The sequence below is a fragment of the Scyliorhinus canicula genome, chromosome 17, assembly GCF_902713615.1.
Source record: "Scyliorhinus canicula chromosome 17, sScyCan1.1, whole genome shotgun sequence".
Classification (NCBI taxonomy): domain Eukaryota; kingdom Metazoa; phylum Chordata; class Chondrichthyes; order Carcharhiniformes; family Scyliorhinidae; genus Scyliorhinus; species Scyliorhinus canicula.
In genome coordinates, this window is record NC_052162.1 from 83,818,827 (window position 1) to 83,834,332 (window position 15,506).

At 47.2% G+C, this 15,506-nt stretch overlaps 1 long non-coding RNA gene across 1 annotated transcript in view; it reads left to right on the forward strand.

The window, feature by feature from the left end:
• The first annotated feature begins 5,302 nt into the window (after positions 1 to 5,302).
• The window catches only part of LOC119952065, a 55,423-nt gene continuing 45,219 nt past the window's right edge, over positions 5,303 to 15,506 (forward strand). The window contains exons 1-2 of the long non-coding RNA XR_005457754.1: positions 5,303 to 5,430; positions 12,469 to 12,619. This is a non-coding gene — a long non-coding RNA (uncharacterized LOC119952065). The remainder of the gene's footprint in view (positions 5,431 to 12,468; positions 12,620 to 15,506) is intronic.

Below are 15,506 nucleotides of genomic sequence, written 5' to 3' on the forward strand. Positions count from 1 at the left end.
CGGCCCATTGTGTCAGCGCCCTTCAACGAAGATCTGACTACACTAATCCCATTTTCCAATGCTTGGCCCATAGCCCTGGAGGTTCCGGCAGCGCGAGTGTTTATCTAAATACTACTTAAATGTTATGAGAGATTTTGACTCTTTCACCCTTGTCAGGCAGTGAATTCCAGACTTCCACCGCCATCTGGGTGGAAAGGTTTCTTCCTTTTTTTCTTCCTCTTTTTACAGATGTGATTAAAAATAGGTTTGATGATACATCCAGAACTGCCTACAATTCAGTTCTGCAAATCTATGAATCAACAAAACAAAAACTTCTGCTATTGACTCACAAAAGCAAGGCTGAAAGCGGTTTTACACAATGCTAGAACCCGGACAACTGGTCAAAATGTTTTGTGAGCAAGCAGTCAATTAGAACCATCCCCCCACCCCACACCCTTATCTTTAAATGACAGCTGGGGAATGTGGGCATTGCAGAACTGGAATAGAAAGTTAGACAGCACCACCTTGTGGGATAAAAATGATAATTCGATTTTGCATATTGACCTGTCAGGAAGAAAGAGGACGGTTGTTTGTGCTACAGAACCTTTAGGTGTCACTTTCTTTAACTTCTCAAAGGCCTCCTGCCTCTCAGGGTGGGATTCTCTGTTCCCGCTGTGGTGAATGAGATTCACACGGTATTATAATCTGTATATATGTTTCAATATTATAAGTGCAGTTGCACTACCTGACCACCAGGGGGAGTAGCTCTGGGAGTACTCAAGAGTTTATACTGGGCTCATCCCTTGGCTCCACCCAGGACTCCTCCCCCTGGAGCTGCTGTATAAAGATCCGTGCCACAGGGTCAGCCAGCCAGTTCACCGAAAGTGAACAGGCTGGCTCTGTTGTAGGTATATTAAAACCGCTATTCTAATCCTACAAGCACGTGTCCGTAGAATTGTTGGTTCCAACACCCGCTGCAGTGAATGGTGTTTTGGCTGAGCGCCAATACCAGGAGGGATTGTCAGCAACATTCCCACAACTGCAAAGCCATTTGGAGGGGTCCCAGAGTCTTCGGTCACAGGAGATGTTGTAGGCGTTGTGTGGCACCCAGGCCAACTCTGCAAGGATGGTGACCTCAGTGCAAAGCCAGATACATGACTGACGAACACCAAGGCATGGATCAGTCTCAGAGGACCATGGATGAAGGCTTCTAGAGCATTGTGCAGACACAGAGGATCATTGTTGTGGGCTTCAACATCATCATAGAGCAGTGCTTCTCAAAGTGTGGTACGCGTACTGGTGCTGGTACGCGAGCCGTCGTCTGCCGGTACGTGGAGTACTCCCAGAAAAGAAACACTTTCACACTTGATACAGCGCAAAGGCGAGTGCTGAGCTGGGGGGGGGGGGGTTGCGTCCTCAGGCCGTGCTGAGGGAGGGTTGCGTCCTCGGGCTGTGCTGGGGGGGTTGCGTCCTCAGGCCGTGCTGAGGGGGGGTTGCGTCCTCGGGCCGTGCTGAGCGGGGGGGGGTTCCGTCCTTGGGCCGTGTGGAGCGGGGGGGGGGGGGGGGTGATCCCCCTCCCCCACTTATCCATTCCCCTCCCTCTCTTATTCTGTGTCCTCCTCCCTTTCTCTCTCTCTCTCTCGCACTCCCCACCCCCCAGCCACTTCTCCACCCTGTGTTAAGTGAGTCCCAAAATCAATATAAAATAAAAACATATGTCAACTTACTTTTATTATCCATTATATTTGCAATAATATAATATAATGTAATATAATTGCCCTTGCCCCTGCAATAAGATATATCTCAAAAAAATTTCTGGGGTTCACACCCCCCCCCCCCCCCCCCCCCGAACCCCCAGCTGGATTGGCTTGTTTCGCTCACCGGTCCCTGGCACATTGAAAAAAAAACTGCCGGTACACCACATCAGATAGTTTGAGAAGCACTGTCATAGAGTACGGAGGGAAGCAATTCAGCCCATCGAGTCTGCATCAACCTTCTGAAAGAGAAACCTCCCTAGGCCCAGTCCCCTGCCCTATCCCCATAACCCTACCTAACCAGTGCATCCTTGGACACTAAGGGGCAATTTTAGCATGATGAATCCACCTAACTGCACACATTTGGACTGTGGGAGTAGACCGGAGCACCCGGAGGAAACCCACACAGGCACAGGGAAAAGGTACAAACGCCACACAGTCACCCAAGGCCGGAATTGAGCCCGGGTCCCTGGCGCTGTGAAGCAGCAGTGCTAACCACTATACCACCGTGCCGCCCTCGTAATGCAGACAATGGTGCAATGGTGGGTCTCCAGCACCAAATGAACTTGAGGCTTTTGTATCTCACTCCTGCCTCACAACCTTAATGCATTAACCCTTCTCCCACTGGGTTCCTCAGCAACTGATTTTCCCACAGACCCTCAATGCAAGGCGAATGGTAAAGCCTATTCACACCAACAGTAACAGACATCCTGGATGTGCTGCTATTCAATGAACCCTAAACCTAGCCCCTTTTGCACTGGAGTAACGGAACAAAGTGATGTGGCCCTAACCTTCACTCAAATATGCCCCGCTGCTGCGCTATGGTGTAGATGGAATGGCACACAAAGACCATGCGGGAGATACCCGGGGGTCGGTACTTAAGGGCCCCATCAGATCTGTCAAGGCAGCAGAAGCACATCATTAATAGGCCAATGCACCACTCAATTACATTTGAGTGGCACTGTGGGCCTCACCAACCATGACCCATCCTGGGAGAGGCACCCAAAATGTTCACTGGTACATCCTGGGACTACGTGGAGAGTGGTACTCACCTCCTTTCTCCCTCTCGGAGACCATGGCGTCTGGTTCCCACTTTTAAAAGTAGTAATTCGCGTCTGTGTGAATTGGCTCTTGGGGATAAGGTGATTGAATGATGTCCATAGTACCATAGTACATCTACAGTGCCCACCATGTCTGCATCTGAATTAACATTGCTGATGATGTTAAAATGGATTCAAATTCACTCAAATCAGGTTTGCGCCCTTCCTAGGCGTGAACCTGATTGTGGCAGCGGGGAGGGCCTGTGAATCGTTATCGGAATTTTTGCCAGCGCAAATGGCCCACTGCGAGAGTTTGCAACCAAAACAGGATTTAGCCATTGGCGAATGGGCTCTGAGAATTACACCCAGTGTCACCGTGGAGTTTATTTATCAGTGTGTGGTGATTGTAGATGCAATACAACTGAGCAAGCACTAGAGGGAGCACGGGAGAGCTATAAATACAGGGGGACAGGAAGTGAGGACACACCTCACAGAAGGGAGAACTGGGAGCAAGACACACAGGTAGGCAGCATTTGAGGTAGCTGTAAGTTAAGCTCTGAAGACAGAACAAATTCACAATAAAGCATCTTCTCCAACTTTGAGACTACGAGCTTTATTAAGACACCATGTGTTGTTCCTTGTGTCTTAAGGCACTTGGAGGGGTCTCCCAGGTGACCAGAGGCCCCTGGGTGATCGGCCTCAGGCAGGGTGGTACACTGGCACTGCAGGTGCCACCTGGGCACCTTGGCACTGCCAAGTTGGCAGGGGCACTGCCAGGCTGACATTGTCAACGTGCCCGGGTGGTATTTTGCCCGTGCCAGTCCTGGGGTGCCCTACCTGTATGAGGTGGGCTGCAGGGTGGCACCGTGGACCCTTGTAGGTGAGTGGGAGGTCAGGGGGACACTTCAGGAGGTCTGGCGATCGGGAGGCCATTTAAAAGTGACACTCCATCCTTCCCTGTGCTGTGGAGGTCCTCAGTTTAGGAAATGATGCTAAGTGCGGCCTGGGGGCGGGGAGGGGAGGGGGAGGGGGAGGGGGAGGGGGGGGGCGTGTTCCCCATCGGGGCACGGAAACAAACAAGTACCGTTCGATGGCCGGCATCCCCACTGCTCCTGCCCAGAAGGGATTCTGTTTTAGTTTAGTTACATTGCGCCCAGTAGCACTGTAAATATGGCCAGAACCAGGAATAGGGCTTATCGGCCACCCAGCTACTGCTGGACTGCATACAGAAGGCCCTTAATATAGTGACACTTGCTGCTTCTGGGCATGAGGACTGAGTTTGAGATGGTGGAAGTACTAGGCCTATTAAAGTAACATAAACATGCAAGTGTTACATACGGGTGCTTGGCCGGTAGGAGTCATGCACAATAGAACGTCTCTTTCTTGACTCGTTAATTATATGTTTATTATGAAATAAATGCATGGTTCAGATAACCATGAGTAATATATTACAAACTACTAATTATGATAAATTATCTTCCAGCTACTGCAAGTATGAAACTCTCTCCCCACTCCTCGAAGTATAGAGTCATGTGGTACTTCAGCACTGCCACCTGCTGATTGGAGATCGTTTATATTACTATTTACACAATTGCTTCTGCATATCAGCATAACAAGTACTGACACAAAACTCTCTGTCTGAATAATACCTATGCCTGAGAATGGGCCATTGTTCTTGGTCCTATTATTTTGACTGTTTGAAAGAGCACTTTTCGAGAAAGGTTTGGAAAAAGTGGAAGTAAAAGTGGGACAAAATGCTCCATCAAAAGCAGAAAAGGTCATTATGCCCTGTTTGTCTCAAAAATTGGTATTTAAACTGACAGCTGTTGGAATTTTTCAATACTGCTGGCACATCGACAACAGGGGATCATCCAGCACACATTGATGTTTGTACAAGATACATACTGCAGTTGCTATCTGACAGTCTGTTAAGCAGTCTCATGCAGCTGCATTTTATGTACCTTGTTGGTTGGCAGGAGTCCGTTCCAATTGGTGGCTCTTCTTCTCTTGCCCCTACCAGTAAAATAAGCCACATAGTACACAAATTAGCCAATTAACGTCTATAGGCTGGGATACTGTCCTACAGTGTTAGTAGATAGTGACTTTGTACTCAATGATTCGATGAGTGTGGGAGTCTCGGCACAGAGGTGGTGGATCACCCACGAGCTGACAGCCACTCAATGAAAGGGACCCCTGGAACAGGACTGTGTTAGGTTCACAAGGGCTCATAGTTTGCAGAGAGTAAATTTCTTTCTGTGATTATAATGCAGATATTGCAAAAGGTGAATGATTGGTTTTAATGTTGGGAAGCCCGCCAAACCTTGGCAGTGAACAAATAATTTTGGAATGCAGAGGAGCGGTAACCTTGACAAATATAAACTACGTACGGAGATATGGGACATCAGGCAGCTAACTCTCCATATATCTCCAGGGATGGTCAGGAGAATAGAACCAGGTGATGGCGAGGGCAAAAGATGCAGAATGGCCCAATAGTTTGACAATGACTCCCTGTGAATCTTCCTCCAGGCTGTAAGTGAGAAGCCCACGCCTGCTGAGAGAAAGAGGAACCCTCCCAACCTGTCCAAGGCAACCTGGATGGATGGAGGTCGCTGTTGCATGTTGGTTGGCTTAACTGAGGAATCATTGCTGAGATGCTGGTATGTCTAAACTTTGCTGGTTTATAAAGTACAGCTGAACCATGTACAGCTTTACATGACTAGGTGTTACACTGCCGAAGCCATGAATATTCTCTCCTTGACTCTTTGACATGTTTTCTCTCACACATCATTATAGGAGGTGTCCTCAGTAATTCTTTGTTCCTCATCAGATTGTCCTCCATCCTCCATGTGTTGCCTTTGCCTGATCAGCTGGCTTCCTCTCTGGAGGAGGTATCTCCAAGAGAATACACAATGCCCGTATTGGACTCAACACCAATGCTACAGTGATGTTAACTTACAATGTCAACAATCTTGCTGACACTATGCTGAGCAATACACCTGATAAGGTTCACACACATCAAAGATCTGCGAGCGAAATGCCTGTCAGCAGCCTCACCTGCTAAAGTCAGGGGTGGAGTTGCCTCCATCCTTTACATCCACCCTTTACAGTATCTCGGAAAAGAATTGAGGTTCCTACCTGCCGCGGTTCACATGCAGGCAACACATACTTGGCTTTGGGACATGTTGCAATTGGTCAGACTGTTAAAAAACTTTGATAGGAATTCATTAGAAAATTCAAAATGGTGAGGAGGGCTGCCAATTTTGGAGCCCATCCGCCTGCCCACCATTATTGTCCACCAGTGTGATATTGTTGGGATCGTGGACCGTGGTCCGATGTCATCATGCCAGGCATTATGCTTCTACAGGACTACAACAGTCCTGTTTCTCGGGCATAAAGTTCAGCATGGAATGTTGAATGGGAGAAATTGTTTATAATTTAGATTTATTAAATCGGCCTCCCAGTTATACAAGGTGTTCATTTGAGATACTTTAAACAAGTAAACCTCAGTACGTTCTGCGGTGGGTTACAATACAGTGTGATAAGCATCCTTTCACCACACAGTTAATAATATTTCCTCTATTTGCTTAACATCTGACCATGAAGTAGATTATTGAACACGGTAATCTGCAGCCTGGTGAATATTTATAGAAAATCATCCTGTATCACCAATGTCAACACCAGCTTCAGATTCTAAAATGTCTAATGAGAGTGAATTAGAAGTAGCACCATGGTGCATCATTCTCATTATAGACTTGCTAAAAATATTGCATTGTATGAATGTCTCTTGCATAAATACATTATCACTATTGTTATAGCGTGCTGATGGAAAGATTAAAACCAACGTGTATTCAATTATCAATTCACTGATTATTGAGTAAATATTTTGCATTTATCCTACAATAACAAAATTCTCGCCTGGTTTTGCTGACATAGGAAAGGAAACTCTTTCAGGGTAAAGAAATCATTGAACCAGGCAGGAAGGGTGTTTGACGAGCAGATATTGTTTGATGAAATCCTCTCTCTAAGAATTTTGTCGAAAGTGAAGACAAAGGGTCAACAATCAGAATATATGCCCCCCACCCCCCCCCCCCCCACCCCATCTCGTATTGCTGTTAGACATGTTGTGGTGGTATGACTAGGAAGTTTACGGTACCTATCTGCCATTGGTGCAGAGCACTCACTGCCCATTGGCTCAGGTCGGTCATGTGCCTCTCTGCTGATTCGTTGAGGCTAGTCATGTGACTGCTCACCCATTGACCGAGAGGCAAGTAGTCCCACCTACGCGGCGGGGTATAAGAACCCGTAGGACCCGGCAGTCGGCCTTTCTCTGTAAGTCGACTGCCGGGCACACAACTAGTTGATTAAAGCCTGATATATGGAACTACTTCACGGCTCGAGTCCAATTGATCGTACATCCCATGTTTTGGAAGAAATCTACAATCCTTCAGATAGAGGCAAATCAGTTTCTGAAATAATTTCATAGAATCATAGAATTTACAGTGCAGAGGGAGGCCATTCGGCCCATCGCGTTTGCACCGGCCCTTTGTGATATCCGCTTTGATGCGGCTAAAGGCCTGGCAGGCCTCCATCGACAGTGGGAAAGTGTTGGATTGGATGAGGGGGCGGGCTTTGTCGGCGTAGTTCGGGACCCACTGGGCGTAATAAGAGAAGAAGCCCAGGCAGCGTTTAAGGGATTTGAGGGAGTTGGGGAGAGGGAGTTCCATCAGGGGGCGCATGCGTTCGGGATCGGGGCCTGTCACTCCGTTACGCACTACGTAGCCGAGGATATCTAGATGGTTGGTGCAAAACACGCACTTATCCTTATTATATGTGAGGTTAAGGAGTTTTGCGGTACGGAGGAATTTTTGGAGATGATGTCATGGTCCTGCTGGTCGTGGCCGCAGATGGTGATGTTATCAAGATACGGGAAGGTCGCCCGTAAACCGTATTGGTCAACCATTCGGTCCATCTCCCGTTGGAAGACCGAGACCACATTTGTGACACCGAATGGAACCCTTAGAAAGTGATAGAGGCGCTCATCTGCCTCGAAAGCAGTGTACTTGCGGTCACCCGCGCGGGTGGGAAGCTGGTGATAGGCGGACTTAAGGTCCACCGTGGAGAAGACTTTGTACTTTGCGATCCTGTTAACGAGGGAGAGGGTACGTGCCCAGCTGCGTAAACCTGTTGATAGTCTGACTGTAGTCAATGACCATTCGGTTTTTCTCCCCAGTCCGAACTACCAGTACTTGGGCTCGCCAGGGACTGTTGTTGGCCTCGATGACTCCTTCCTTTAGTAGCCTCTGGACCTCGGACATGATGAAGGTCCGGTCCTGGGCACTGTATCGTCTGCTCCAAGTGGCGACGGGTTTGCAATCCGGGGTGAGGTTCGCAAACAGGGAAGGGGGGTCCACTTTGAGGGACGCGAGGCTGCAGACAGTAAGGAGTGGAATAGGGCCGCCGAATTTAAAGGTCAAGCTCTGCAGGTGGCACTGGATATCCAGTCCTAAGAGTGCCGGTGCGCAGAGGCGGAGAGGACGAGGAGTTTGTAATTTTAAAAAACACTCTCCTGGACTGTGAGGTCCGCTACGCAGCACCCGGTGATGTGGACGGAGTGCGTCTTGAGCATCACAAATCACAACGGCCTCGTCCCTTCCCGAGTCGGGCACGGCGAGTCCGTTCGATCGGACCCGTAGTTCCTATTCAGGATGGTGTGTGCTTTGGATAGGGAAATTAAACAGCCAGTTCAAAGCTCCCCCATCTTTGTTACTTCAGCTGAAGCTTAAACCCATTTTAATCATTTCAGGACTCCAGTAATCTCAGTAATAATGTCACTCCTACCAATGGATGAAGCTATTCTAGGAGGTGCAAAGATAGAAAGAAGGAAGTGATTAAAGAAGCATGTTTAGAAACTTACAGTTGCCAGTACTCCTTCCAGCTCTCTGCCTCCATGATTGGACACAATAAAACCTTGGGAGCCAATATGTTATTTAAGTATGAAAATATGTTTACTTGTCTCTGATATTTATGGAAAAGATGGTGTAAAGGCCACTGCATCAGAAATGCAATGACCCAAAATTTAAAGTAAATGTGGGAGGATGGGGTTAGCTTTTTGAAAATCTAATTAATGATCTGTTGTATATAGTTACCTGTGCATATTTATACTTGTTAATGCCTATAACAAAAAATGATATCGCTATATCCATTCAATCCATTATCCCTTATTTCAGTACTGAGTTGCTGCAAGATTACAACAATCTCTAAGTTTCCAAGGAAACAGTTACCCATGACTCCACCGACCAGACATTTTTATTATTCTCAAATGCTACATCATACATGAAGCAATTCAAACCAGATTCCTTCCCATCCTGAGGCATGACACTGGCTCCAGACCTAATCCGCAGGGACCTACTTGTATCACTCGAAAAACTGAAATAGGCTTGTGACATTAAAAAAAAAGGCAGATATTTTTCATTTGGACATTATTGGCTAAACTGAACAGAACTAAACCAAACATTTGATGTTTCTGATGGAGCCCAAAGGAACCTTCCACTGTACAGTGCCTGTAACTGAAGTTCCAGCACTCCTTCTCACATACCCATTGAAGAGGGGATAGTTTTTACTTGCCGAAGTTTACATTCCAGCACTTAATGCATGTGCACTAATTCTTTGGTGCGTTACTTTTAGACAAATGTTAATTTGTTTATTTTAAGTGGTTAATACCTGTTAAACTAGGAGGGAGATAGTATGAGCAGATTGAACATTGATGTGCGAAATTTGCCATAATACTGTAGAATCATAGCATACAGAATAATAGAATGATAAATTATTGCAGTGCAGAAGAGGGCCCTTTAAACCATTGGATCTGTGCTAGCTCTTTCAAAGGTCATTATCATTAATCCCATTTCTCCATTCTTCCCCCTTATCCCTGAAATTTTTGATCCTTCAATTAGCTAATTACACTTTGGGGTCACTATTGAATCTGTATTCACCGCACTATGATGCACTGCATACTGTAACAGTCCTTTCTGCTTATTTCCTTTGTTCCCATTTCTTTTCTTTTATTATTTTGGTCCGTGAACCCATAATCAGGATGTGCCTTTAAGAAGAAGACTCAAAGTTGAGACAGCTTGCATGCCAATACAGTGGGTGGGATTCTCCAATTCCGCGGCAGAGTGTCCACGCTGTCGTAAACGCCGTCGCGTTTTACGACGCCGTGAACGGGCCGCTCCCAGGTCTAATTCTGGCCCGTACAGGGGAGCAGCATGGCGCTGGAGCAGTTCGCGCAACTCCAGCTGCAAATCCCGTCGTGAACTGGGTGCCGCAGTATCCAAGCATGCGCATTTGCGCTAGTGCCAACGAGGACATACGCAGTGGCGGCGGCGCCAACCGGGCATGCACAGTGGCTTCCTTCAATGTGCCGGCCCCGACACAACATGGTGCAGGGCTACAGAGGCCGGCACATAGGAAAGGAGGCCCCCAGCCACAGAGGCCGGCCAGCCGATTGGTGGGTCCCGATTGCGGGCCAGGCCACATCGGAGGCTTCCCCCGGGGTCGGACCCCCCTCCCCTTCCACAGGCCGCCACCCGACCCTTACACGCCGAGGTCCCATCAGCCCAGAGCAGGTTAGAACGGCGCTGGCGGGACTCAGCTCTTTTCCTACAGCCGCGCGGCCCATGCGAGCCGGAGAATCGGTGGGCTGCATAGAGCAGCCCGCGACTGGTGCCTTGCCAACCACGCCGGCACCAATGGCGCTGATTCTCTGCAATGTGGGGAATTCCATGCTGGCGTCAGGGTGGCGTGGCCCTTTTGCGGGGATTCCCTGGCCCGGTGCGGGGCTGGGAGAATCCCGTCCAGTGTTCCCAGTGTTTGGGAGAGGAGAAGCCAGATTCTTCTACACTGGGTAGATCTTTGGAACCAGCTTTGGAGGGAGTTGATTCGATTGGTTAACTGGCAGCCGGTGGGGTGGCCAGGGACAGTGTTCTGCTTGATAAGGTGGGTCAGTGATTGGTTCCTGAGTGATTCTTTCTGAGAGAACTTGGCAGAAGTGTTTAGACCTTGGAAGTGAAAGGAACGCGCTCTCTCTCTCTCTGTCTCTCTGTCTCTGTCTGTCTCTCTGTCTGTCTGTCTCTCTGTCTGTCTCTCTGTCTGTCTCTCTGTCTGACTCTCTGTCTGACTCTCTGTCTGACTCTCTGTCTGACTCTCTGTCTGACTCTCTGTCTGACTCTCTGTCTGACTCTCTGTCTGACTCTCTGTCTGACTCTCTGTCTGACTCTCTGTCTGACTCTCTCAACATAAAAAGATGCTGAGTCTGCAGAGAAAGTAGACAACCTTACCAGAGAAAACCATCTCAAGAATAAAAGGAAGTAGTACAAAAATAAAAGCCTGAAGTTCAGGAAGACTTTGACTGGAAGTTATCCCACCGCATCAAGATGCTTACCCTTTTATTCTTATTAATATTTTCTTTCCCTTTCCAGCATCCTTTCCTCTCTGTTTTGTTTGTGTGTGTATGTGTGTATATAGAGAGTGGGGTGAGTTAGGAAGAGGGGGTTGGGAAAGGGGTAGTTGATAGTCAGTTAAATTTTCTGCCTGTTTAATTTTTTTTTTATTGTAAGAGTTTGGTATTTAAATTCGTCTGCAGCTGTGGAGGTACAAATTTTGCAAATTTATTTATGTTTCCCCTAAAAAAAATGTCTACAGTTTCTATCCAAGTACTGTTGACCAGCTATTTTAACTGTTGTCAGGATTAACATTTTTAGTTTTAAAACATTTTTGAACTATATTATTGCCCATTTGTTACATGGCAAAAAATATACAATCAGGAAATCTGCCCGAAACAAATTGGGACCCCCTCATATCTTCATGAGCCCCCCCTCCCTTTCCCCCAGGTCCCCCAAATAAGAGACTCAAAAAGCAGCTGAAATTAGTTATCCACGCAGTACAAAAGAGGTTTTACTTAACATTGTAACTTTGCAACACTTTGCGACACAAAATGTGACGTACACTATACAAAACAGCACTATATTTATTAAACATCGCATCCCAACTTGATATTGGGCAATTTAATGGTAGCTGTCAGTACAGGACACATTTTACCCCAATAGTTTTGTTACATATAAACCAGGTCAGGCAGCTGTCTTTGTTTCCTTCCACTGTTAATTATGAAACTTCTGTAATCAGGTGGGCCACTATCACGGCACAATGAGATGCAGTCTTTGAAAGTTAAAGTCACTTGCCGATTATTGAGGCCCGTCAGTGATCGACATCAGCATCGTCAAACTGTCCAGCTTCTACCGGAGTGGCATCCACCTCCATTCCATCTTCAGTGTCGACTCCTGAAGATTCTGTCTGCACCCCAGCCATATGAAAGGCCTGTATAGTCCTTTGATAATAAAAGGTTACTTGCGTTTTAAAGCTACAAACCTGGTGACTGCAGTTTAGCGGGATCAACCAAGGACCTTGGGTATTTTAAATACAATCCAATTACACCTTTGTTGTCTCACTGGGTCAAAGGGGGCTGGAATTGACCACACACTAGCTCAGGGTGTTGTGACATGACTAAATCCTAACCACTCAATGCATGAAATAGGTTTTCCTAACCTCTGGTTTATTAATTGTCAATCACCTCAAATTTGCATTCTTTGCCACTTGACCATTCAATCAGGGAAACTGTTTATTTTTATTTACTCTCTCTAAAGGAGGTCCAGTGGCACAGTTGTAACACCTCTGGACCAGAAGTTTTGGATTCAAGTCCAACACCAGAACATGTTGGTTATGGAAGGAGCGTGATTCAACAGGCTGATAATTAACTCAGGAATCCTGCCCCCACTAATCCCGAAAGGGAAAAAGGTATGTGAAGATATACTACAATATAAACAAAGAAATTCTACCGAAACAGTTCATGATTTTAAACGCCTGTATTAAATTTCCTCTTAACTGTCCCTGTTCGAAGGAGAACAATCCTAGTTTCTCCCTCTATGTTGCATGCCTGAATCATTCCAGCAAACTTTTTTTGTATCCTCTCCAAAGGAACAGCAAGTATTATAGTTGGTCATTAGACAGGGGCTTTATTAGCACCGCACTGTAGCGATCTAAGCCAACCAACCTCCCAATAATATTCAAGCTCTGTATTGACTGGGTAGAAAATGCAGTTCTCCCAAATTGCAGGTGAGAATCCACCAGACCACTGATGCCTGGATAGAAGAATAACAGCAAAATACTGCGGATGTGGTAATCTGGAATTAAAACAGAAATTGATGGCAAATATCAGCAGGTCTAGTAGCATCTGTGGAGAGAGGTCAGAGCTAATGTTTTGAGTCTGGATGACTTTTCGTCATGATGAGTAATCCAGACTCGAAATGTTAGCCCTGTTCTCTCTCCACTGATGTCACCAGACCTGCTGAGATTTGCCAGCAATTTCTGATTTTGTTTCAGATTCCAGCACCAGCAGTAATTTGCTTTTATCAGAAAAGTGAGTTGAGGTAGAGGATCATCCATGTTTTTACTGACTAGAATCATAGAATCCCTACAATGCAGAAAGAGGCCATTCGCTCCTCTGAACGAGCACCCTACCTCAGCCCATGCCTCTACCCTATCCCATCACCCAGTGACCCCATCTAATCTTTTGGACATTAAGAAGCAATTTCACATGGCCAATCCACCGAACCTGCACATCTTTGGACTGTGGGAGAAAACCAGAGCACCCGGAGGAAACCCACGCAGACAGAGGGAGAGCTTATGAACTCCACACAGTCACTCAAGGCTGCAATTTAACTTTGGTCCCTGGTGCTGTGAGGCAGCAGTGCTAACCACAGTGCCACCATGCCACCCATAATAGTGGAGCAAAGAAACATATGAACTAGGAGCAGGAGTAGGTCATTTGACCCTTGGACCCTGCTCTGCCATTCAATATGGCTGATCCTCTAATCTCAGTGCCACACTCCCATGCTCTTCGTATATCCCTTGTCACCTTTGGAGTCTAAAAATCTGTCTATTTCCTTCTTAAACGTATTCAGTGACTTGGACTCCACAGTCAGTTTTGCCATCTACTGGAACTAGAAGGGACTATATTCACTCAATAAGTAGCTGGAATGTGGCCACAGGCATTGAATCATGCAGATTAATGCCCAGTATCTTGGCAACATTCCTCAGTGCTTACTGTATGCCAACCAGCACAGCAACCCAAATAGTGGCGACTGGGTGATAAGAACAATCTTCTGACAAGAGTATTCATGACTCTTAGTGTCTCTCACGCACACACACAAGGACAACTATTTCACCTCAGTGAATCTGTTTGAGCAGCCAATGGAATCCAGAAGCAGGAAAAATAATGTGAAAATTGACCTATAAGTAGTTTAAATATTGGTGGTGAAGGATCTTTCATGAAATTAAATGTGTGTTTTCGCTGTGGCGGTGAGGAGGGTGTTGACTGAAGCACAAAGGTTGAAAATGTCAGTCATCATCAAATCAGCATTGTGCGCTGATTGACATTCTGACCTACCTCCTCTCCATACTTCCAGTGGATGTATAGTGTGCACGTGCTAACCTCTTTACCAAAATGGCATCTAGTGGACTTCAAGTTAGGAGTGTGTATGCCTGCCACAGGCACTAATTCAGAACTTCAATGTGCCTCACGTCACTCCAAAAACTGGAGCTACCAACCTTTGAGAGTCATAGCGGGCTGAATTCTCAGCCTCGCAACATCGGAAACCCGAATCGCCATCGGGCAGAGTATCCGGCACCCGGCCAAAATGGAGGTCTGCACCCGGCGCCGAACCCAATTTAGTGCCGTGCTCTGGTCCCTCCCTGGGGGCAAAAGTGAGGTTTGTGCCCCACGCCGGCAGGGACATGCAAAACTGGCATTTGCATGCATTTAAATGTGATTAGCAGTTTGGGCACAGTATGTTCCACCCTTCCACGATGGCGCAAGTCTCGCAGGTGTGAATTACTACAAGTATTTAGAAACACGCCATGGCTACTGAGGAGTGGGAGGCTAAAAGTACACTGAAAAACCATTGAAAACTGTCAGGCTACCCGGGCCGGGGGCAGTAGCGTGGAGTGAATTGGTGCCAAGTTTATGGACTTGGGGTGGCCCCTTCGGGATTGGGGTGGCCTGGCTCAGTCTGCCATTGCTGCAGTCTGTCTTTTAAAGTTTGTCCTATGGTGCTACCTACAGGCTCCTGGCTGCTCACACTGTTGAGTGCTGCCTGTGTCCTTTAAATTCTCAGAAGGTCTCTAGTCATCTGGGAGCCCACCAGGCTGCCCTTCTGGATGCCCTCATACACCAGCTGTATCATCATGAGCCAAGCTCAATCAGGAGCCCACCAAGCATTGGCACTCCTCAGAAGCATTGCCCCATTGTAGAGGATGTAGAGGAAGCAGTGGATTAGTGGAGCTCACCCCAACCAGAGGACTCCTGCACCCTAGCCTTTGGAACTTTCCCTGGTTCTCTACCTCTCTCAGAGCAGAGGATTCACCAGTGGCCCCCATCCCTTCGGATCACCAACTGTCTCCTCCTGGTGAGACTGGCAGCGTTGATTGCCTCTGCCACCACCTCCTAGGCAGTTTTCAGAGGAGTAACTTGAGTCTGGGTGGGGTTACTGGTTTGCAGGGAGTGTGGGGTGTGGGCTTAGGTAGGGTGCTCTTTCCAAAGGCCGGTGCAGACACGATGGCCGAATGGCCTCCTTCTGCACTGTAAATTCTATGAAATCTATGCCAGAGAAGAGGGTGTCCCTTG